The following is a 27,140-nucleotide window of genomic DNA, read 5'->3' on the forward strand; positions in this document are numbered from 1 at the left end:
ATAAGTAATACAATTTAAATATAAGCACTTTAGTAGATTGCATGGCAAATTGATTGATGGACTCTAATTTCTCATACATCCATAACTTTGGTTCTAGTGCAACTGCCTTTCCCAGTCACATTGTTTTAGTATGAATAGACCATCCCAAACCCCTGCCCACCCCACATCTACTGACCTGGGAGTTTTGCAGGGCCTCAGTTCCACACTGAGGTCACACTGAGGTCACAAATGACCAGAGCGCACTTACTTAAAACATGCCATAATCAGGCCAGGAACCAAACAGTGTACACAACAAGCAAAGACAGACTCTGTAGACAACTTGTCTGAAGTATAAAGTGGCCAGGACTCAACAGCAGAGCACATAAATCATACCTTGAGACACTCCCTGAAGCATCAGGTTCTAGGGACATGGGACACTACATTGCAGAGCACTACAGGACTATTTTCTTCATAAAGCCATTACCCTCAAGAACAGAAGATGTAGCTAACATTCTTAACACAGAGAAGCAGGCACAGGGACTCAGACAAAATGAAAAGACAGAGGAATCTGCCCCAAGTGAAAGAACAACACATGGCCACAGCCAGAGATCTAAGTGAAACAGATATTAGTAACATGCTTGATAAAGAATTTAAAGTAATAATGAGTCCACTCACTGGACTTGAAGAAAAAGAGTGGAAGGCTGCAGTGAGACCCTTAAAACAGAAATAAGGAAAAACATAACATAGATAAAGGGCTCAATAAGCAAAATGAGAAACTCTCTTGATGGAAAGAAGAGCAGGATAGAATAAGCAGAAGAATGAATTGACCTAGAAGACAAAAAATGGAAAGTATTCAAGCTGAACAAAAGACAGAAAAAAGAATTATGCAAAATGAGAATGGACTTAGTGAACTCAGTGACTCCATCAAACAAAATAACATTCACATTACAGGAGTCAAATGAGGGAGAGAAAAGGGGACAGAAAATTTATCTGAAGAAATAAGAGCTGAAAACTTCCCTAATATGGGGGAGAAAGCAGATATCCAGATCCAGTAGGCACAGAGAACCCCAATAAAATCAACAAAAGCAGATCCACACCAAGACATATTATAATTAAATGGCAAAATATAGTGATAAATAAAAAATATTTAGAGCAGTATGACAAAAGACGATTGTTACATACAAGGGAAACCCCATAAATCCATAAGGGGATTTTTCAGCAGAAACTTTCCAAGCCATAAGGACATGATATAATCAAAGTGTTGAATGGGAAAAATCTGCAGTCAAGAATACTCTATCCAGTGAGGCTATAATTCATAATAGAAGGAGAGGTAGAGTTTACCAGATAAACAAAAGCTAAAGGAGTTCATGACCACTAAACCAGCCTTGCAAGAAATATTAGATTACTCTCTGAGTGGAAAGAAAGGCCAAAAGTGACATTTTGAAGGTAGAAAACACAAAAGCAGTAAAAATGAATATTTTTGTAAAATATCAATCAAGGAACTCACCAAAGGATGTAAAAATGACACTATATCCCTAAAACATGAGGTAAAGTAAACTGAAGAATGGATTAAAAAAAAAGACCCATATATATGCTGCTTACAGAGACTCATTTAACACTTAAAGACACGTGCAGATTGAAAGCGAGGGACAGAGAAACATCTATTATGTAAATGGATGTCAAAAGAAATCAGCAGTGGTAATACTTTTATTGGACAAAATAGACTTTAAAATATTGTAACAAAAGACAAAGAAGGACACTAAATAGTCATTAAGAGAACAATCTAACAAGGAGATATAACAATTGCAAATATTTATGCACCCAATATGATAGCACCCAAATACATAAAACAGTTAACAACAAACATGAAGGAACTAATTAATAGTAATACAAAAATAGCAGGGGACTTTAACACCCCACATACATTAATAGACAGATCATCTAAACAGAAAATTGACAAGAAAACAATGGCATTGAATAACACACTGGAACAGATTTAACAGACATATTCAGAACATTCCATCCTAAAACAGCAGAATACAGATTCTTTTCAAGTGCACATAGAACATTCTTCAAAGTAGATTACATATTATATTAGCCCACAAAACAAGCTTCAACAAATTTAAGATCAAGTCATACCATGAATCTTTTCTGACATGACGCTATGAAACTAGAACTCAACCACAGGAAAATATCCGGAAAGACCAAAAATACATGAAGGTTAAAAACACATGTTACTAAACAATGAGTTGGGTCAGCCAAGAAATAAAAGAAAAAATAAAAATGTACATGGAAACAAATGAAAATTAAGACATAATGGTTCAAAACCTTTGGGATTTAGCAAAAGTGGTTCCAAGAGAGAAGTTTTTAGCAATACAGGCCTACCTAAGAAGCAAGAAAAATCTTAAATAAAAAACTTAACCTTATACCTAAAGAAGCTAGAAAAAGAACAGCAAACAAAATCCAAAACAAGCAGAAGGAAGGAAATAATAAAGATTAGAGCAGAAATAAATGAAATAGAAACTAAGAAAAAAAACAAAAAACAAAAACAGACCCATGAAACCAGGATCTGGTTCTTGGAATAAATCAATACAATTGATAATACTCTAGCCAGATGTATCCATATCAAGAAAAGAAAAGAAAGGATAAATATATCACAAATACATAAAGTCACAAATGAGAGAAGAGAAATAACAACCAACACCACAGAAATACAAGCAATTATAAAAGAATCTATTATGAAAACTATATGCCAACAAATTGGACAGCCTAGAAGAAATGGATAAATTCCTAGAAGCATATAAACTACCAAAACTAAAACAGGAAGAAATAAGAAATTTGAACAGACTGATAACAGAATCTATTGTGAAAAACTATACCAGCAAACTAAACAGCCTAGAAGAAATGAATAAATTCCTAGAAGCATATAAACTACCAAAACTAAAGCAGGAAGAAATGGGAAATTTGAACAGACCAATAACCAGCAAGGAGATTGAATCAGTAATCAAAAAACTCCCAACAAAAATCCAGTACCAAATGGCTTCTGAGACAAATTCTATCAAGCATTCAAAGAATAGTTAATACCTATTCTTCTCAAAATTTAGCAAAAAATAAAAGAGGAAGGAAACCTTCCAAATTCATTCTACCAGGCCAGCATTACCCAGATACCAACACCAGATACACCACAAAAAAAGGGAACTACAGGCTAATATCTCTGATGAACATAGATGCAAATATCCTCCATAAAATACTAGTAAACTAAATCTAACAATACATTAAATAATAATTCACCATAATCAAGTGGGATTTATTCCTGGGCTGAAGGGTGGTTCAATATTCACAAATCAATCAATGTGATACATCACATCAATAAGAGAAAGGATAAGAACCATAGGATCAGTTCAATAGATGCAGAAAAAGCATTTGACAAATTACAGCATCCATTTATGATAAAAACCCTCAACAAAGTAGGTATAGAGGGAATATCCCTCAACATAATAAAGACTATATATGAAAAACACACAGCTATCATCATCCTTTATATGGAAAAACTGTGAGATGTCTACTCTCACCACTTTTATTCAACATAGTACAGGAAGTCCTAGCCATGGGAATAAGACAACAAAAAGAAGTAAGAGGCACCCAGGGGCACCTGGTGTCCCAGTGGGTTAAACATTCAACTTTGGTTCAGGGCATGATCTCATGGTCTGTGAGTTCAAGTCCCAGGTCAGGCTCTGTGCTGATAGCTTGAAGCTTGGAGCCTGCTTTGGGTTCTGTCTCTCTCTCTCTCTCTCTCTCTCTCTCTGCCCTTCCCCTACTTAAGCTCTCTCTTTCTCTCAAGTTCTGTCTCTCCCACTCTCAAAAATAAATAAACATTAAAAAAAAATTTTAAAAGAAAGAAAAGGCATCCAGATTGGTAAGGAAGAGGTAAAACTTTTACTATTTACAAATGGCATGATACTATATATAGAAAACTCAAAAGACTACCAAAAACTGCTAAAACTGATAAATGAATTAAGCAAAATCACAGAAAATAAAACCAATCTACAGAAATCTGTTGCGTTTCTATATATCAATAATGAAACAGCATAAAGAGAAATTAAGAAAACAATCCCATTTACAACTGCACCAAAAATAAAAAGATATCTAGGAATATATCTAACAAAAGAGATGAAAGACTTGTCTTTTGAAAACTATAAAAAAACTGATGAAAGAAATTGAAGATGAGACAAAGAACTGGATTCCAGGCTCACAGATGTAAGAACAAATGTTGTTAAAATGTCTATACTACCCAAAGCAATCTACATATTCAATGCCATCCCTATCAAAATACTAACAGCTTTTTCCACAGAGTTAAAACAAACAATCTTAAAATTTGTATACAACCACAAAAGACGTCAAATAGCCAAAGCAATCTTGAAAAAGAGAAGTACAATTCCAGGCTTCGAGGTATACTACAAAGCCATAGTCATCAAAACAGTGTGGTACTTGCACAAAAACAGACACACAGATCAATGGAACAGAATAGAAAACCCAGAAATGAACCCACAACTATATGGTCAACTAATCTTCGACAAAGCAAGAAATAATATCCAATGGGAAAAAGACAGTCTTTTCAACAAATGGTGTTGGGAAGACTAGACAGCAACATGCAACAAAATGAAATTGGATGACATTTTTACACCATACACAAAAATAAAATCAAAATGGATAAAAGACCTAAATGTGAGATCTGCAGCCATAAAAATCCTAGAAGAGAACACAGGCAGTAACTTCTCTGACATCAGCTGTAGCAACTTCTTTTAGATATATCCCCTGAACAATGAATGTATAGAATTATTGAATAATTATGCTGTACACCTGAAATTAATATAACACTGTATGTTAATTATACTTCAATTAGAAAAAGAAAAAGGCAAATAATTTTAAATGAGCTCTCAATAGGAAAATGAAAAGTCTATGACTAAACAACTCACAGAAGAAAACAAATGGTACATACACTTGAAAAGATGCTCAACCAGTGACAAGGAGAAATAAGAATAAAAACCACACTGAGGAGTCACTTCACACAGTCAGATTTACAAAAATAAATTTAAAAAGGAGTTTAACAATATAAAGGAACATATGACATGACAGGTACAATACTAATGTGAACAAACATCAATACAAGTGCTTAAGAAATTTATTTGGAACTATCTCCTAAATTTAAAGATGCACACCCCTTACCACTAGTCATTCCACTCCTAGGAAACTTCAAGATATGTACAAAGAAAACTAGTAAGTACATAAATGTTTCAAAAAATATCCAATAAATGAATTCAACAATAATACCTACCAAGTAGAGGACAGACTAATAATTTATGCTATTCTGCAACAGACTATAATATACAATTAAAAAGAGATGAAAAAGAACTCCTGTATTGATACGAATAAATCTCACAGAAACAATGGAGCAAATTCCAGAAGGATATAAATAGCATTTTTCAATTTCTAATTTATATAATGTCTTAAAATATTTAATTTAGAGAAATAAGATATATTGTTTAGGAATAAGTTGGCATTCATCTAAACAAATAAATATATGGAAAGACAATCACAAAATTCAGACACTGGCTGCTTATGGTAAAGAAAGAGAACAATATGAACAGAAATGGGCCAAGGAAAAAAATTATATTTGTAATGTTTTATCTCAATCCATTTATGAGTATAAGAATATTTATTATATTAATTTTGACATTTTTTATATCAAAATGTTTTCATTTAAAAAAACGAAAATAGGGGCGCCTGGGTGGCGCAGTCGGTTAAGCGTCCGACTTCAGCCAGGTCACGATCTCGCGGTCCATGAGTTCGAGCCCCGCGTCGGGCTCTGGGCTGATGGCTCAGAGCCTGGAGCCTGTTTCCAATTCTGTGTCTCCCTCTCTCTCTGCCCCTCCCCCGTTCATGCTCTGTCTCTCTCTGCCCCAAAAATAAATAAAAAACGTTGAAAAAAAAATTAAAAATAAATAAATAAATAAATAAACGAAAATAAAGAGAGCATATAATCTACAATCAATCTAGAGAGCATATAATCTAGAATCATAATCTAGATGAATCCCAGCTCCATCATTACTACATTACTTTGAACCAACTAATTAACTTGTTTGAGCCTCATGGTCTGATAGAAAAATAGTTATAATACCTAACTTACAGATTTATGGTAACAATTAATGCACTACTATTATAATATGTAAAGTACTCAGCATAATGCCAAACAGAAATCACTCAATAAATGGGAGCTAAGATAACCTGTGTGTGCCTCATCCCCTAGGGAGTTGTCTCTTGAGCCTATTTATTGTGGAATCATTTCTATATTGTAGTGCAGTCAGGATTTTCTCAAGAAGGACACACTAATTACCATAAAGTTTCTGGTACCCTTAACACTTGTCAATCATGTCATGTGAAAAAAATCGTTATCTGGGGTACTAAATGTTGCACACATTTAAGTAAACTATTGTCATTTAGTTAATTGATGAATAGATAAGCAAAATTATCAGAAAAATCTCACCTCTTTGCTAATTGCAAAACAAGCGGTTCTCTGGTCAAGAACTAACTCTAGATTAGCTTTTAAGCAAAGTAGGTAAATGATCTTAGAAATTTTTTAATAACGTTCATCCTCTCCAATAAGGAATGTGCTGCTTGGGGCACCTGGGTGGCTCAGTCAGTTAAGCGTCCGACTTCAACTCAGGTCAGATCTCGTGGTCCGTGAGTTCAAGCCCCGCATCGGGCTCTGGGCTGATGGCTCAGAGCCTGGAGCCTCCTTCCGATTCTGTGTCTCCCTCTCTCTCTGCCCCTCCCCCGTTCATGCTATGTCTCTCTCTGTCTCAAAAATAAATAAACGTTAAAAACAAATACTTAAGCTTTGGGAATACTTAAGTTTTGTATTAACAGGCAACTTGGGTGTTTTTATTGCACTGAATTTCCTATAGAAAATAGAATATAAATTTACCTTCTAAAGATAAGCATATCAACGAAGGATATTCTTTCTGCTCTTTTTCTCAGTGAAACAAAATGAAAAGTCCTTTCACATGCTTTATCAGTACATGGTTCGTCATCAAACTTACAATGTTTTTGCCACTAAATTTTATTTTTAAACAAGAAAAAAACTTTGAATATTAGCATGTCAACCACCATAATATTCTATATGTTCTTGGTCTATCTAATTACAAACAAATCTAAAAAATTGATGCAGAAAAATAACCCTTGATTCACCACTATAAAGTCAAACTCCATAAGAAAAAACAGACTCATCCCATCTCTTTCAAAACCGAGAAAATAATAAGTAAAAATCATCAAAAGACCATAAATGTTAAACACAAAATCTTAATAATTAGTTTTGATCTCAATATTTTTCTCTCCTCATCACCTTTCCAGGGTTTTGCTTTATGAGAGAAAATGAGACTTTCTGTCCTAAAATTGTGTAGCCTGGTTAGAACATGAAACCAAACACTGTGACTAAAAGTGAGAACAGTGTAATTGTGATTATACAGGCCAAAGTGGAAAAAAAATGTCACTTCAGGCTAGATCTTCCAACACACACACATCCCAAACAGGAATGAGATATGAATTTATCTCACCTCACTTTTACTATTTTGCTCTTGAGCCAGAATAGCTATTGTTTCAAGGCTGCATGAGCTCCTTTTCTGTCTTAATGAATTGTTCATCTTAGTAAAACAAAGCTACAACAAGTAGAGTAAAAAAGCAGGCATTGTTACATTAATAATAGACAGAATACAGAAAAAAGTATTAAATGACAAAGAAGAATGTATTCTATTGTTAAAGGCTACAAATCACAAAGAATAAATTACACCCAGTATCTACACGCTCCAAACACAGCATCAACTTTCATAAAGAAGCAACTAGAGGACATAGAAGAAACGTAGTGAAAGATTAATTATAAAGGATTTTTTAATGTTTATTTATTATTTATTTTTGAGATACAGTATAAGAAGGATGAGGGGCAGAGAGAGAAGAGAGAGAGAATCCTAAGCAGGCTCTGCTCCATCAGTGCAGAGCCCACACAGATTTTGATCCCACAAACTGTGAGATCATGAACTGAGCCAAAATCATGAGTTGGACACTTAATGGACTGAGCCAGTCAGGCACCCCCAATTATAAAGAATTTTAAATATCTCTCCCAATTCAAGACAGATTTAGTGGAATAAAAGTTAGTAAAGATAGAGGAGACTCAAAAATAAAAAAACACAAATGCATAAAATAAAAATTAAAAAACCAATGAGATGTATATTATAGGGAAATATTATAATCTTGCACTTTAATAGTAGATAAGTTATTTTCAAATGAACATATACCATTCATAAAAATTGACTACATATACGCCCCCAACACACAAATCAATAATTTTTTAAATGGAGCTAGTTTAAAAATATTAAAGTAAACAGTGCATATACTTTGATTATATACAATAAACTAAACATAAAGCAGAAACTAATAATAAAAATTTTAAAGTCTCTTCTACTTGCAATTTTTAAAAATGATATTAAACACTTATTCTTTCCTATGTTGTTAATTTTATCCATTCTGACAGGTGTGAAGTGATATCTCATTGTAGTTTTTATTTGGATTTCCCTGATGATGAGTTATGTTGAGCATCTTTTCATATGTCTTTTGTGGAGTACAGCAAAAGTAATGCTTACAAAGAAATTTGTACATTAAATGCACATATTAGAGAAGATCTAAAATCAGTAATCTAAGTTCCCACTTTAGGAAATTAAATCCCGAGGAGCCAGAAGAAAATAAATAAGATTTAGGACAGAAAACAATAAAATTGAAAACAGGAAATCAACAGAGAAAATCAACAAAACCAAAAGTTGGTTCTTTAAAGATATGAATAAATTGATAAGCTTCTAGCTTGGCTAAGAAAAAAAGAGGATATAAATTAAAGAATACATCAGAAATGAAAGAGGGGACATCACTACAGACCTTATGACAGATCTTACAGACATCAAAATGATGGATATTAAAGGAATACTATGAACAACTCTATGTCCACAAATTCAATAACCTGGATAAAACAGACCAATTCCTTGAAAGATACAATCTGCCAAACTCACAACAGAAGAAACAGAATATCTGCATAGGCTATATATAAAGAAATTTAACTAACGATTAATATCCTCCCAAAACAGAAAGCACCAGGCCTTGGATGATGATGATGATCTTTTATATACAACATCAAAGACATGACCCATGAGAGAAATAATTAATAAGCTGGACTTCATTAAAATTAAAAACTTCTCCTCTGCAAAGGCAATAGCAAGACTATTAAAGGATAAGCCAAAGACTGGAAGAAAATATTTTCAAAAGATACGACAAAAAATAAAGGACTTTTATCCAAGATATACAAATGGCTAATAAAACTTGACAATAAAAAAAATTATAAAGTAGGCCAAGATCTTAACAGACACTTCATCAAAGAAGACATATAGATGGTAAATAAGCATATGAAAAGATACTTCACATCACATATCATCAGGGAAATGTAATTTAAAACAATGAGATACCACTGCACTCCTCTTAGAATGGCCAAAATCCAGAACACTGCAACAGTAAATGCTAACAAGGATGTGGAGCAACAGGAATTCTCATACATTGTTGGTGGTAATGCAAAATGGGACAGTCACTTTGGAAGAAAGAGAGTTTGATGGCTTCTTATAAGACTAAACTCACTCAGCATATAATCCAGCCATCATATTCCTTGGTACTTACCCAAAAGACTTTAAAACTTAGGACCACACAAAAACTTGCACACAGATATTTATAGCAGTTTTATTTATAATTGTCAAAACTTGGAAGCAACCAAGGTCCCCTTCAGTAGGTGAAGAGATAAATAAACCGTGGTACATCCAGACCAGGGAATATTATTCAGTGGTAAAAAGAAATGACCTATCAAGTCATGGAAGGACAAGGAGGAAGCCTAAAGGCATATTACTGAGTCAAAAAAAGCCAATCTGCAAAGACTATCAACTGTATGATTCCAAATATATGACATCCTAGAAAAGATAAACTATGGAGACAACAACAAATAATCACTGCTTGCCAGAGGTGAGAAAGGAGAGAGGTCATCGGTAGAGCACAGAGGATTTTTAGGGCAGTGAAAATACTCTGTATGATATAATAATGGATATATGTCATTATATATTTGTACAAATCTATAGAATATACAACACAAAGAGTGAACCCTAAAGTAAATGTGGACTTCAGGTGATTATGATGTGTCAATGTAGATCCATGCTTGGTAATAAAGGTACCATTCTGGTGAGTGATGTTGATAATGGAGGGAGGCTATGCATGTGTGAGGGCAGGGGATATGTGGGAAATCTCTCTACCTCCCTCTCAGCTGTGTTGTAAACTAAAACTGCTCTTTTTTTTAAGAGTATTTTATAAATAAATAAATAAATAAAGTATTTTTTAAATGTTGGGGAGATACGTGTGTGTGTGTGTGTGTGTGTGTGTGTGTGTGTGTGTGTATTTAAAATTCATTGGGAAGGAAAGGAAAATGTCTATTAAATATGTAAGAAGATCCTCAACCTCACTTATGAGAATGACCTAAAGGCTATTCACTGTAGTATTATTAGCTATAACAAAATCTAGGAACAACTCAAATGTCCATCACCAAGATGCCAGTTGAATAAACTATGGTACATCAATACAATGACATGGTATGCAATATAAAAAGAAAGGAAAACTCTATTAACTCTGATAAGCAATGATCTCCAGACTACCTCACTAGTGAAAAAGCAACCTGTAGAACATCGCTGCACTTTCAGATTCAAAATCTGTTTTTATTATCTACTGCTACAGAAAATATTACCCCCAGGTTTAGTGGCTTACAACAACAAATATCTCACAATTTCTCTAAGTCAGGAATCTGAGCACAGCTTAGACTGTCTGGCTCACAGTCTCTCATGAGGCTGCAATCAAGGTGTTGGCAGTCATCTCAAGGCTTGGCTGGAGGATCATCCACTTCCAACTTCACTCATGTTGTTGACAGGCCTGAGATCTTTGTTGGCTGTTGGCTAGTGACATCACTTCCATGACACATGGACTTATTTCCATAGAGCTGCTCATAACATGGTAGCTGGATTTTCTCAGAGCTAGTAAGCTATCTTTTATGAAAAAAGAAGGTGTGTGAGTGAGTCTGTGTGTGTTTATGTGTGAGTGTGTTTATGTGTCTTGAATTATAAAATAACCATTTTGTAACCAAATAAGCTAATAGAATGACTCCACAATTGTTGATAGATATTAAATCACTGGGAATTTTAAAATGGTAGGATCAGGCTGACAGCACCTGAAACCAATAACCAAACTTAACTTCATTAAAGGTCCTCAACCAGACATTATGTTTTTCATAGTATGTTAGATACATTTTTCACAATAAAAAAATATAAAATAAAATGAAACTAGTCAAGCCTCTAGACTTAACTACCAGTTTATATAAAATACAAGTATGGAACAGCAAGATAAAAGACCTAACAAGAAGGCAATCAGTGTAATTCAGAATATGGAATTTTGTTAAGGACAAAAGACCCATTTTCTCTCTCCCAAAATTCATGGGCATGAATAAAAAAAGGGGACTAGGAGAAGATGGTGGTGTAGGAGGACACTGGGCTCATCTCGTCCTGCTGATCCCTTAGATTCCACCCACATCTGCCTAAATAACCCAGAAAACTGCCAGAAGACTAGCAGAACAGACTCTCTAGAGCCAAGCGCAGACAAGAGTCCCACGGAAGAGGGTAGTAAGGGCGGAGACAGACTTGCAGGAGGGAGCCAGGACGGTGGAGGGTCAGACTGCCTGGCAAGGCAGAGCCCCTGAGTCTGGCTTGCAAAAGCAGAGGGGCCAGACTGTGAGTTCTGACAGCCACTGGGACTTAACATCTGGAACGTTGTAAGTCAACAGCTCTGCTCAGAGAGCAGGAGGGTGAGAGGACACCAGGAGGGAGAGGTGTTGAGCCCCAGAAGACAGAGCTCAGCTCTGCGGGGAACAAAGGCACTGGCCAGCGCCATCTCCCTCTCCCATCCCCCAGCTGAAACCCGAAAGGCAACCAGTTCACCTAACTTGCTTGCACTGAGCAAACACCCAACACTGTGCTTCTTTGGATCCATCCCTCCAACGGGTCGGCCTCCCTCCCAGTGCAGCAGGGCCCCTCCCACAGGGGACCACCATAGGCAAAGCAAGCTGAGCCTGCCCCTCCCAACCCTGTGCACCTTGCGGATCCACCCTGGCTAATATGCCAGATCCCATCAAAGCAGCACCACAAGCCTGTCAGTATGCAAGTAGCCCAGACAGGGGCCACACCACTCCACAGTGAGTCCTGTCCCTGAGAGAGGGGAAGGTAAGGTATGCACCAGTCTGACTGTGGCCCCAGCAGTGGGCTGGGGACAGACATCAGGTCTGACTGTGTCCCTGCCCACCAACACAAGTTACTCCAGACAGTACAGGGGAAGTGCCCTGCAGTTCCGCACCACCCCAGGGACTATCCAAAATGACGAAATGGAAGATTCTCCTCAAAAGAAACTCCAGGAAGTAACGACAGCTAACAAATTAATGAAAAATGATTTAAGCAATATAACGGAACAAGAATTTAGAATAATAGTCATAAAATTAATCGCTGGGCTTGAAGAAAATAATAGACGACAGCAGAGAGTCTATTGCTACAGAGATCAAGGGACTAAGAAATTGTCATGAGGAGCTAAAAAATGCTATAAAGGAGATGCAAAATAAAATGGAGGCGAACACAGCTCGGATTGAAGAGGCAGAAGAGAGAATAGGTGAATTAGAAGACAAAATTACAGAAAAGAGGAAGCTGAGAAAAAGAGAGATAAAAAAATCTACAAGTATGAGGGGAGAATTGGAGAACTAAGTGATGCAATCAAATGCAGCGATATCCATATAATAGGAAATCAGGAAGAGGAAGAGAGAGAGAGAAAGGGGCTGAAGGTGTACTTGAACAAATCATAGCTGAGAACTTCCCTCATCTGGGGAAGGAAAAAGGCATTGAAATCCAAGAGGCACAGAGAACTCCCTTCAGACATAACTTGAATTCATCTTCTGTGTGACATATCATAGTGAAACTGGCAAAATACAAGGATAAAGAGAAAATTCTGAAAGCAGCTAGGGGAGAAACAGCTCTAACATATAAAGGGAGACCATTAAGACTAGTGACAGACCTATCCACTGAAACTTGGCAGGCCAGTCTGGAAAACCTCCAAAAGCATGGAGATTAAAGAACTCCCTACTAAAGAATGAATGGGTCAACCAGGCTATTAGAGAAGAAATTTAAAAATATATGGAAACAAACGAAAATGAAAATACAACAATCCAAAGGCTTTGGGACGCAGCGAAGGCAGTCCTGAGAGGAAAATACATTGCAATCCAGGCCTATCTCCAGAAACAAGAAAAATCCCAAATACAAAATCTAACAGCACACGTAAAGGAAATAGAAACAGAACAGCAAAGACACCCCAATCCCAGCAGAAGAACAGAAATAATAAAGATCAGAGCAGAAATAAACAATATAGAATCTAAAAAAACTGTAGAGCAGATCAATGAAACCAAGAGTTGGTTTTTTGAAAAAATAAACAAAATTGATAAACCTCTAGCCAGGCTCCTCAAAAAGAAAAGGGAGATGACCTAAATAGATAAAATCATGAATGAAAACGGAATGATTACAACCAATCCCTCAGAAGTACAAACAATTATCAGGGAATGTTATGAAAAATTATATGCCAACAAACTGGACAACCTGGAAGAAATGGACAAATTCCTCAGCACCCGCACGCTTCCAAACTCAAACAGGAAGAAATAGAAAACTTGAACAGACCCATAACCAGTGAAGAAATTGAATCAGTTATCAAAAATCTCCCAACAAATAAGAGTCCAGGACCAGATGGCTTCCCAGGGGAATTCTATCAGACATTTAAAGCAGAGATAATACCTATCCTTCTCAAGCTGTTCCAAAAAACAGAAAGGGAAGGAAAACTTCCAGACTCATTCTATGAAGCCAGCATTACTTTGATTCCCAAACCAGACAGAAACCCAGCAAAAAAAGAGAACTACAGGCCAATATCCCTGATGAATATGGATGCAAAAATTCTCAATAAGATACTAGCAAATCAAATTCAACAGCATATAAAAAGAATAATTCACCATGATCAAGTGGGATTCATTCCTGGCTTCAGGACTGTTCAACATTCTCAAATCAATGAATGTGATACATCACATTAATAAAAGAAAAGATAAGAACCATATGATCCTGTCAATCGATGCAGAAAAAGCATTTGACAAAATTCAGCATCCTTTCTTAATAAAAACCCTCAAGAAAGTCGGGATAGAAGGAACATACTTAAATATCATAAAAGCCATTTATGAAGAGCCCACAGCTAACATCATCCTCAATGGGGAAAAACAGAGCTTTCCCCCTGAGATCAGGAACATGACAGGGATGTCCACTCTCACCGCTGTTCTTTAGCATAACGTTGGAAGTGCTAGCATCAGCCATCAGACAAAAAAAGGAAATCAAAGTCATCAAAATTGGCAAAGATGAAGTCAAGCTCTCACTTTTTGCAGATGATGTGATATTATACATGGAAAACCTGACAGACTCCACCAAAAGTCTGCTAGAGCTGATACATGAATTCAGCAAAGTCACAGGATACAAAATCAATGTACAGAAATCAGTTGCATCCTTATACACTAATAATGAAGCAACAGAAAGACAAATAAAGAAATCGATCCCATTCACAATTGCACCAAGAAGCATAAATACCTAGGAATAAACCTAACCAAAGATGTAAAAGATCTGTCTGCTGAAAACTATAGAAAGCTTACGAAGGAAATTGAAGAAGATATAAAGAAATGGAAAAACATTCCGTGCTCATGGATTGGAAGAATAAATATTGTCAAAATGTCAATACTACCCAAAGCTATCTACACATTCAATGCAATCCCAATCAAAATTGCACCAGCATTCTTCTTGAAGCTAGAACAAGCAATCCTAAAATTTGTATGGAACCACAAAAGACCCCGAATAGCCAAAGTAATTTTGAAGAAGAAGAAGACCAAAGCGGGAGGCATCATAATCCCAGACTTTAGGCTCTACTACAAAGCTGTAATCATCAGGACAGCATGGTATTGGCACAAAAACAGGCACATAGACCAATGGAATAGAATAGAAACCCCAGAATTAGACTCACAAAAGTATGGCCAACTAATCTTTGACAAAGCAGAAAAGAATATCCAATGGAAAAAGACAGTCTCTTTAACAAATGGTGCTGGGAGAACTGGACAGCACCATGCAGAAGGATGAAACTAGACCACTTTCTTACACCATTCACAAAAATAAACTCAAAATGGATAAAGGACCTGAATGTGAGACAGGAAACCATCAAAACCCTAGAGGAGAAAACAGGAAAAGACCTCTCTGACCTCAGCTGCAGCAATTTCTTACCTGACACATCCCCAAAGGCAAGGGAATTAAAAGCAAAAATGAACTATTGGGACCTCATGAAGATAAAAATCTTCTGCAGTGCCAAGGAAACAATCAACAAAAAAAAAGGCAGCCAACGGAATGGGAAAAGATATTTGCAAATGACATATCGGACAAAGGGCTAGTATCCAAAATCTATAAAGAGCTCACCAAACTCCACACCCAAAAAACAAATAATCCAGTGAAGAAATGGGCAGAAAACATGAATAGACACTTCTCTAAAGAAGACATCTGGATGGCCAACAGGCACATGAAAAGATGCGCAACATCGCTCCTCATCAGGGAAATACAAATCAAAACCACACTCAGATACCACCTCACTCCAGTGAGAGTGGCTAAAATGAACAAATCAGGAGACTATAGATGCTGGGAGGATGTGGAGAAACGGGAACCCTCTCGCACTGTTGGTGGGAATGCAAACTGGTGCAGCCACTCTGGAAAACAGTGTGGAGGTTCCTCAAAAAATTAAAAATAGACCTACCCTATGACCCAGCAGTAGCACTGCTAGGAATTTACCCAAGGGATACAGGAGTGCTGATGCCTAGAGGCACTTGTACCCCAATGTTTACAGCAGCACTTTCAATAATAGCCAAATTATGGAAAGAGCCTAAATGTCCATCAACTGATGAATAGATAAAGAAATTGTGGTTTATATACACAATGGAATACTATATGGCAATGAGAAAGAATGAAATATGGCCTTTTGTAGCAATGTGGATGGAACTGGAGAGTGTTATGCTAAGTGAAATAAGTCATACAGAGAAAGACAGATAGCATATGTTTTCACTCTTATGTGGATCCTGAGAAACGTTAACAGAAGACCATGGGGGTGGGGGAGGGGAAAAAATGTTAGAGAGGGAGGAAGCCAAACATAAGAGACGCTTAAAAACTGAGAACAAACTGAGGGTTGATGGGGGGGTGGGAAGGAGGGGAGGGTGGGCGATGGGTATTGAGGAGGGCACCTGTTGGGCTGAGCACTGGGTGTTGTATGGAAACCAATTTGACAATAAATTTCATATTTTAAAAAAAGGGAGTATAATACGGACTTTTATAAAATAAAATAAGTTTAAAACAAAATACCAAATGCAGTGCATCATCCTTGTTAGAATTCTAATGCAAATATATTACTGCCAAACTTTTAAACATTCAGAGAAATTTAAACACTCATTATCTGAATTATTATTTCTGTTAAGTTAGATAATGGAGTGGTATCTTTATGTATGTACATAAAGATAATTATTCTTATTTGTGAGAGATAGGTAAAATAACATGATGTCTGGAACTTGCTTTAATATAATCCAGGGGAACAGAAATTGGGGGGGTGCTGAAAAATGAAACATCTTTTTATTTTAACCATTAAGAAATTATGTTTTTACCTTCTTCTTTTGTAAAACTGCAAGTAAAAACATTTGAAATCATGTATCTGCCTTTCCTAATTTTTAACGACACAGGGTTTCAGAGCTGAAAAAAAAATACTGCTTGGAATGTTGGGTCAAATAACTAAAACATATATATTTATAGGTTGCAAAATGCATTAGTCAGAATAGGTTAGACTGTAAAAGAACAAACAGTCCTATAATCTCAGTGACTTAACAACAAATACTTACTTTTTGCCCAAACTACATGTCCAGTCAGAACGAGTGTGTTCAGGGATTTAGTGGCTCTGTGGGAGAACTGATCTTCTCAGTCGCCTCGTGGGCAGGAGGAGTAGCCTGGACACACCTGTTACCATGTTTTTATTTGAAAATGACACAGGTCACTGCTGCATCTAGCCCACCGGCCAGAATACAGTACATGTCTCAAACCCAACTGATGGGGATGCTGGGAAATAAAGTGTTTCCATATATCCAATAATAAGAAATTAAAACAAAACCTTTAAAATACATATTATGTCTGTTCCAATCACAGCACCCTCGTATTGTAAAATCAACACTCAGGCACCCCTTATGAATTCTAAAATGGAGCAAATAAAATTAATCTATAAAATCAATACTCTTATGGCTCCAAGTAGATCTATAAGAACCATACAGACACTTCCCAGTTCTGCAAACACTAGGAAGCTCATCCCAGCATTGTCCCAGATTTTAGATTTATATTGTCTTTCTTTGAGGATTGTATTTTGTATTTGTGGTGTCTGTGTTGGTGGGGGCTCCGGGAGTGAGATCATTGATGAGTAGGCCCATCTTTGTGTCACTCTAGTAAAGACCTCAAAGGAGACTAGGAAAAAAAACCACCAAAGCCCACCTGGACTATTCTGCTGAAATGCCTTCCCACCCACAATGTATTCATTCATTCAACAACTGCATGTATCAGGCACTGTTTTAGGCCCAGGAAGTACAAATGAACAAAAAGATATGCCAGTCATCCAATGGCATTACTCTTATCTGCTTAAACCCATACTCTAAGAAATATACTTCAGGGCTTTCTATGTCTCAAGATTGCTTGATGGTAAAATGGAACAGATTTCAGGGTGAAGTCAATTCCTGTAGGTGGGAGGAGAAGCCTTTCCTATAGAGAAGTTTAAATTTACACTCTGAAAATTTCAGTAAAGTGTGAAGCATATTAGCATAGTTCCATCAAGAAATCAGATTTCCCAACCTGTTTTCCTAATTAAAGAAAATTAACTTCTCCCCACACCATTTATTTTTTTCTGAATGTGACATCTTATCAGATGCTGTACTGACAAGCCAGTTAGCTTGTATTTTGCACATATATCAAAAAATCATAAGTCAAAATGTGTTAAATCATTTAATATCCATGTGCTCCTTTAATAGGTAGGCTTTCATTTCTAAGTAAAAGAAGTCTTTCAGAACCTTTGAAATAGCTTCTCTCTTTTTCAGTTGGAGAATATTGTTTATGTTAAGCATATTGTTAACAGCCAAAGGGCTCAATGTTTAATTCTATATGCTGTTAATGTAATAAAGGGGAAATTAAATGATTTATGTGACTAGCTGTGTATGCAGAAAATATGTAGCCCTTTGTTAAGGTGACCAGTAAGATATAGGACTTCATGGATTTACTTAACAACATTACTTCCCACATTGAAAAGAAATGAACAGCATAAGCTATTCCTGGGATACTCTGTAATTATGATAAATCATATAGAAAGATAAATGGGAATACATTTCCCTTTCAGAAGGGAAACCTTTGTGTCTATTTTGAACTGCTCATAGGCTAAGTTTCAAATCGTGGTTGATTCCTGGCCTCTTTTTCCTCTTCTGCTCCCCTTGTTTTGGTATGTCAGAAGATGTTAGCCTAAAAAGGAGTGGGGGAAGTAGCCTATTTTGATACTTTATAGCTGCTCTAATAAAAACCTTTGGACACTGGGGTGAGATGGGGAATAGATGCGGAGGTGCTTCTGGGTGGCTCAGTTAGTTGATCATGGGACTCTTGATTTTGGCTCCAATCATGATTGCAAGGTTGTGAGATCAAGCCCCATGTTGGGCTCCATGCTCAGTGTGGAGCCTGCTTAAGATTCTTTCTCTCTCTCTCTCTCTCTCTCTCTCTCTCTCTCTCTCTCTCCCCCTCTATCCCCCCTACACTTGCTCTCTCTCTCTCTCTCTCTCTCAAATGAAAAAAAAAAAACAAAAAAAAAAACAAAAAAAAGCAAAAAACCTTTGGACACCAGAAGACTGCACATTTTGGAGAAAATAAGATGCAGGAATTGACAGTACATTCAATATGTCTCCTTTCACTTCAGATATAGTCAGCATTTACGTTTATGTTAACTCAAGGAGCTCTTGTTTTTAAGCTCTGGATTATACTTAAGGATGGATCATGTTTGAGAAATAAAAGCCTGGGGTGCCTGGGTGGTTCAGTCGGTTGGGCATCCGACTTTGGCTCAGGTCATGATCTCGCGGTCTGTGAGTTCAAGCCCCACGTCGGTCTCTGTGCTGACAGCTCGGAGCCTGGAGCCTGGAGCCTGTTTCGGATTCTGTGTCTCCCTCTCTCTCTGACCCTCCCTTGTTCATGCTCTGTTTCTGTCTCAAAAATAAATAAAAGTTAAAAAAAAGAAATAAAATCCTTTAATGGTCCCCTTTTGGTCTTTTTTTCTATACATCTATTTTGTAACAGTTGTGAAGGTATATACATATGTATAGATTTTTGAGCCATGTGAAACTGCTATTTTTGTAAGGAAAAAAATGATCAAATATATACATGGAAGTCATCACATGATTAAGTTTTATATGAAAAAATATGGAAATAAACAGGAGTAAATGAATATACAACTCCTTAAGATACCATTAAATAGTTAAGTTCTTACTATTTGTTGAATAAATGAGAAAATTATAAAATTAACTAATAGACAAAAGTCAATCCAAATTTAATAAGTGAGTCAAATCATCATTCCAAATTATTTTTGCAATACTAAGCTAAAGGCTGTATGATACAGACAGAATAATCACCTAGATTTCCTGTACTGTCCAATTTATATTTTCATTTTAAGATTTCAAACTTATAGTGGCCTACAAATCCAGAAAGCAACAAATTCACTACCCAAATTCCAAAACTGACTGCTTTTCTTTACCTGTTTCCAACTGCAAAAGTAAAATTGTAATAGACATCTTTTTAACTGAAATTCTAAAGTATCTCCCCAAATAGGAAAGTTGGCCTGCAAAGCAAAATAGTTTACTATACAATAATCCTTAAGCCTACCAATCATGTCAGCCTGCATTTTTGATTAATAATCAGCCAAAGTTGATTATTATTTTTATTAAACATGATGTGAAGACTGGTATCATATAAGTTTTATGAAGGAAGTTGATATTCAGAAGAGAGTGACTTGTTTTAAGATCCTCCTGTCAGTTAACTTTATATGCCTAGTGTCCTGTTTCTAAGAGATAATTTCTTTTCATGATGTCTCACAAGATGGATAGACTTCTGCAAATTGAACAGAAAAAAATAGCAAAGCTCTTTGCTGCTTTAGGCTTTTAGATGAAGGCTAGAAAATCTGAGCTTATTCTCTAAATTTCCATTTTCAAGCTGCTACATTACATTTTTTTCCTCCCTCTTTACTTGACTTTCTTAACGTTAGGCAACATTCATCATGAAAAGAAGCTCCGAAATCCTTGTGCATCTACTTTACTCGGTTGTTTTCTTTAAAGCAGAAGTTGTATGGATGAGCAATTTGTAAATGTTTCTAAAAGCACTTTGTTTAAAAAAAGCGGTAAGATGAATTTTAAGGAAGGATCTTGAGGCCACTTGTTTCATCTACTGTTCCAATAAAACTCTTCTGTGGGAGTGGAAAAGTGGCCGCTGCAAATAATGTATCTTTCCCACTCAGTAAGAAGTCCAGTTGAATACCCTATTGATTCCACTGAACTACCCACCACACAGATATTTAATGAAGTTGGTAGTTTGAGAGGACAAGTCACAGGATGTGTGCCACTAGACCAGATACCTCCAGTGTAACATTGTTGTCAGCTCTGCCTCGATCATGAGATGATGTATTTCCATAGCACGTGAGAAACAATTGATCTAGCAAGTAATAGATAACTCCAAAGTAATAGCATCCAAGAAAAGCAGAACAGAAATCACTTGAGCACCATTCTCTAGTACCTACGAGTGAAAATGAGCTTTCATGTGAGCCTACACCTAAAAAGGATGCATTCTCATTTTCTAGAATATTTATATAATCTGCTACATTTCTAAATCTGTGTATGTTGATCAAAGTTAGAAAAAGCAGTGGGTTTTATTATACATAAGCTGTGGCCATGTTAATACTGTACTTGAGATTGATGGGCTGATTCTCCAAATCCTAGCTGTAATTTTCCACCACACTTGACCAGCTAAATACACATATTGTAAAGAGTTTTGGCAACAGTTCTCCCTTCACTGTCGGTGGTTTTTTTAAACACTGACAGAAATAGAGAGGAAATCCTCAAAGAATGAAATCATTAGAGTAAGTTCTATTTGTATATTTTTAGACAATCAGAACAATTCTTTGAAGGCAGTTTGTGGCAATAATTTTATGCACGTTTCCTATATTGCCTATGCCTGGAATCTGCCCTGCTCTGGCTTCCTGGCTGGCTGCCCTCCTGTAAACACTGCAGAAATTAAATGCTGCCACAAGGAATTGTCTTCGAGACTGGCCACTCTACTAAAGCGCATGCCACAGTGGCAGTCTTAGGAAAACTAACCCCGTCATCAAATTCAAGAAATTCCTGCTAAATGAATCGTGAGCCTTTTTTCCTTTAGTAGTGGTGATGAGGATTACTATATATTGAGCACCCAGTGAACACCTAACTTACTGATGTAAACACAGAGGTAAGCATTGAAAGCACTTAATCTCTTCCTTGTAACAACACTACAAGAATTGTGTTATTCTCTCAAATTTCTGGGTGAAATAAACAAAGGCCAACAGAGGTGAAGACTCTTGTCCAAAGTTGCACGCACAGTAAGAGGCATCTGCCTGGCCCAGTACCTAACTAGAAGAGCTGAAATTCTAACTCATTCAGCAATCAGCCAGTTGACAGGTTCCTAAAGTTGGCCGCAACAGTCAGCTGAGTCCTGAGCAAAATAAAGCACTACAGAATAGCGCTCTCCACACAGAATGAGTGATTTATATCGCCATCTATCTTTTAAACCTGTTAACCTGCCTCCCAAGAAGTTGCCTGGGTCTGAACAAAAACTAGAGAGAAAATAATAACAAAAGTGTGAAATGTTGTGTTGACATGAAAACCAGAAAGAATGTGTAAATCTATTTTCAATTCATAATTCAATTCAATAATTTTCAATTCATCCAAGTAAACTGCATCTATATGTAACTTCTGTTGTCCAATTATAAGAGACAAAAGGATATAAAAGACAATTTGAAATAAACTGTGACATGACCCTCAGTGCATGCAATAAAATCCTTGCTTTCAATATAGAATTATGTAATTTTAATCAATACAAAATTATCTTCTACCAAACACCACCGAAAGAATGATGAACAATAATATTTTTAAAGGTCACTTAAAATAGTTGCAAGTTATTAGGAAAGCAGTGATAGTTTAAATACTTACTTTATTCATCTACTTATTTATTACTTATTCCACAATGCCTGTGCTAGCACACAAGAAGACAAGCTCCTTGTGTCTCAGTCTCCTCATCTGCAAAGTAAGAGAATTTGCACTAAGCGATTCGTATGTTCTCTTCAATCAATTCAAACAACATGAGACTTCATGTTTTATTTTATTCTGAGGAAAGGTTACAAATGTAAACACGTATTACCTCCATGATCAGTAACTTAACCTTCTTAAATGGGAAAGATTTAGTATTCCATACATACCATTATCATCTTCCTAAGCACCTTTTAAACACTTGTTTGCCAGTGGTGATGAGCTATGTGGTGGTCAGAGTATATCTTAGGAGTTTATTCTTAAAGGTGAAAATGATAAATAACAGGTATGAAATATCAACATATATTATACTGAAAGCTGTATGTGAAAAATAAAGATTCAACTGACTATTTTATCAATACTGTGCCTTCCAGAAAGGACCTGCCTTGTATTGAGTGGCACGGACAACCACCCGCCTCCTGTGAGTTGAAGACTCTCTATTTCTAAATTATATCTGTCATTATATATGAAATTCTACCACTTCTGGTTTATTTCTTTGGTTTAAGACATTATCTCTGGGATTTCCCATCCAAGATGCAAATACCCTTCAGTGAGTTCACTGCTTATAAGCCGAGAAGAGATTACAAAGAGAAAATGTAAGGCGTGTACATGTTGATGACTTGGAGGGAAAGTAACTGAATGGAAAGCAAGCTGCCTTGCAGAGGCTCTTTGCAGAGAGAATCCTGGTTCATCAGAAGCCAAATGAAAGCTCTTTGCATTAGTATGCCAGAAGGAAGATTTGGCTGTGTCAGGAAGAGAAACACGGAACAAGGTGGGAGAACGTAGAAGACAAACTGTGTCCACTTTTTAATTTTTCCAAGAGTTAGTCCTAACGCCATATGTTTGTCATCTAGGCAGTAAAACTTGGAGTGATTGAACTCTTTATCTTTAATCCTGAAACATTCTAATTGTTTAGATATGTTCATGGACATGTCAAGAGTGGTTGAAATTAAATGAGATATTGCATATGAAATGACTTGTATCAACTCTAAAGTATGAAACAGATGTTATTGTTTTTATTTGATAGAAAAAGCAAGGGCAAGGAGCTTTAGAGGATAAAGGGTAAGGGAAGTAGCTATATAAATACACAGAATTGTATCTGGCAGCATAAGCTAATTTATCCCAAAAAGCAAATTTGCCTTCTCTTAACTATAACATCAATCCCTCACTTCTGAACAGAAATGTAGGTGTGTCTTATAGAGAAAACCTTTCCCTGCCTGAACATAGCAGAGTAATAACACAGCACAATGGGTTCTTGTCAGGAAAAGAAGTACGTATCCTGTAGCCTGCCCAGAAGACATTAAGGTTTCACCTGAGAGAAACTCTCTTCTATATCAGGTAGAAAAAAAAAGTGATACAGACAAAATTCCAAATATAAGCTAGAATTAATTGAATTACTCAGAGTCCATTTATGAAATGATCTGTGAAGGACAGTAATGAGCTCACCTTTGAGCTTCCCATTAATGACTGGGTTGTATCATGCTTGTCTAGCCACAGTATCTGCAATAATTATGGAATGATTAGAAAGCATTATTGATGAACAATTAGAAAGTTGACCATGGGATTGATTTTGACAGTAGTTAAGGACCAATTCTACTCTCAAATATTTACAACAGTCACATTTTTGAAACTCCTGGATCACAAAAGCAAAATAAAATAGAAAATAGTTCCAACCTCCAATAGAGAAAAGTTCCAATTCCTATATGAAAATCTTAACAGTTTTCTTCCACAATTTGTAATAATCCAAACTGATATCCACGAAGCTTGATTCCCTAACAATTCCAAGTAACATATCATATTATTCCAGATTCAGTTTCCATTTCCCAAATCACCTCTCCATCCTCAATTCTCTTTGCTTCTTATTTTTATTTTTTTTTATAATTAAATAGAAGGAAATCATCGTTGCTCTGATTTCAGATAATAACCATAATGTTCCACTCAGGAATTCCCATCTAATCAACACTATCCACCTGAGGATGCCTTTAGCATAGAATATACCCTGTAGGAAGAAGTACCTACTGCTGGAAGCAGTTAAGTTGTGACTAGAGTCATACAGAACACTGAGGTTTATTGCAGAGAAGTCCAAGTTCAAGGGCCAGGCTTCCTCAAATATCTGACTCTGATTATTAGCCTAAGTCCCCAGAAGAGAGTTGGCCAGCCATCAAAGCTTTGTGGAAATTGTGTTACTGAAGTGACACAATCCTGGCAAAGAGTGGCCTATGATGGTTCAACCATATAGAGTCTAGGCCATCTCTAGCTGTGTTCTACAAACCATAGTAATATGAAGTAAGCTTTCAAAGAGAAGAAGAATCCTCCCACCACCATACCCTTCTCTAATGGCCATAAATAAATAAATAAATAAATAAATAAATAAATAAAAGAAAAAAGGCATCTTCATGGAAATTAGAACCAGAAACAGCTAGGTTAGGTAATGTCACTTCTCAGGGCCCTTGTTGACCAGGCCAGCAAAAAACAATGAAAACGCACTTTACATCTGTTAGATTGGCAAAGGCAGAAGAGAGCTAACCATGGTAAGTAAAGACAGGGACATGGAGGCATGGGGATCCTCATATGCACTGCTGCAGGGAGTGCAGAAGAAGTGTATGACTTCTCTAGAGAACAATCTGGGAATACTTAACCAAATTACACAGACACGTTCCTTACAACCCATCAATTCACACACACACACACACACACACACACACACACACGAATACATACATATCCCAAAGAAACTCTCACACAGGCCCCTAAAAGGACCTATATGAGGATTGATTCCCATAAAAATTGGGAGGCAGGCAGTGGATGGCAATTTGAATATCTATCTCTGGGAGAGTGAATAGGAAAAAAATGGTATGTGCATACACTGATTTAAGCAACAGATTAGAAGTACATATATTAACATAATTGTACATGTATGTACAGGGGGGATAAGAAACTGAATGAAATAAATAATGCAGTACTATCTTCATAACTAAAAAATACAAGCACACAGAACCACAATATACATCTGGGAACAATAACTGCAAAAATATCGACATTAAATATACTAGAAGATTGTCTATGGGGGACTGGAGGAGAATAAAAGTAGGAAATGGGTATAAAAGAGAAGGGGGAAGGAAGAAAATAAGACAGGAAGCATCATTATATAAAATCATGATAATTAACCATACTGAGAAATATGTTTAATGCAATAATCTGTATCTGAATCCAAACATCCCATCTGTACATTTTGACTCACATATACACTGTTTCACTTTTCTCTTTTCTGTCCTTCATGTCAACAGTCTTATTTAATATAAAACCATATGCTCATTACTGACATTAGAAAGGAGAGGTGCTAGAGTCGATGGTTCCTCTTGCTGACCCACAGGTGTCCCTACACACAATCGAATATCTGGATCCAAGGCTGGAATTCTTGAACAGACTTCCTAAAAATCCTTGCATGTTAAAGCTGGAAAATAACTTAAATATCAAACTTTACATTTTACAGATGAGGTGGCTGGAATCCACCACAATGGCAAGTGACCCAGAGAGAATGCATGTCACATAACTCCAGCTAGGAGATTTCCCACTACATACTTGAACTACAAGTTCAATCGAACTACATAATTTAGCATTAAATGACATTACCTTATACAATTTTCTATTATTTCATCAATATTTCTGAAAGCAGTGGCAATATCTTATTAACCTCTCTCATTGTATTCAACTCAGGAAAAATTCATATCAAGGCACCTGGTTGACTCAGTTGAGCCTCCAACTCTTGATTTTGGCTCAGGTCATGATCCCAGGGTAGTGGGACTGAGACCCATGACAAGCTCCACACTGACCATGGAGTTGCTTGGGATTCTCTCTCTCTCTCACTCTGCCCCTCTCCCCCCACTCACATGCTCGCTCTCTCTCTCTCTCTCTCTCTCTCTCTCAAAAAAATAAAAAATAAAAAATAAAAATAATGAAAAATTCACATCAATGAATAGAAGCTAATTCATTCCAAAATGTTGATTAGCCTATCCTGCTATAGGCAAGGTTATAGGTTCAACAACTGGAAGGACCACCTACTTCCATTCTAAGTGTATTCATGATGAGATCAGGAATCATAGCAGACCCTTATGAATATTAGATATATCTTGATTAAATCTATCAGTTGGCACCACAATGAGGAACAAAAGTGTCTCCCTAAGATGGTTCTTGTTTCACCAGAGTTCTCACCTGAAACACAGCAAATTAATTAAGCCATGACTCAAGATAGAGTTCAGTACTTTCTAGTTGCTAAATCCCTTGATCTAGTATTGACTTAACTTCACTGAAGTCCTGCCATATTGATTTCTCTACAACTACTGTGTCACACTATGGCAAGGGAGGTAGCAAACAAAGCTTTTAAATACACTCCAATAGTAACATTTTTCATTCTCATGTATGCCATATTTGTTCACACCTCTGTGCCTTTGCACACCACCAAAAGCCAGGAGGATCCCAAGGCCTAGTTAATTTTACTCATCCTTCAAGACTC

The sequence above is a fragment of the Herpailurus yagouaroundi genome, unplaced genomic scaffold, assembly GCF_014898765.1.
Source record: "Herpailurus yagouaroundi ecotype Mexico unplaced genomic scaffold, PumYag 308, whole genome shotgun sequence".
In the NCBI taxonomy this organism is placed as follows: Eukaryota; Metazoa; Chordata; class Mammalia; order Carnivora; family Felidae; genus Herpailurus; species Herpailurus yagouaroundi.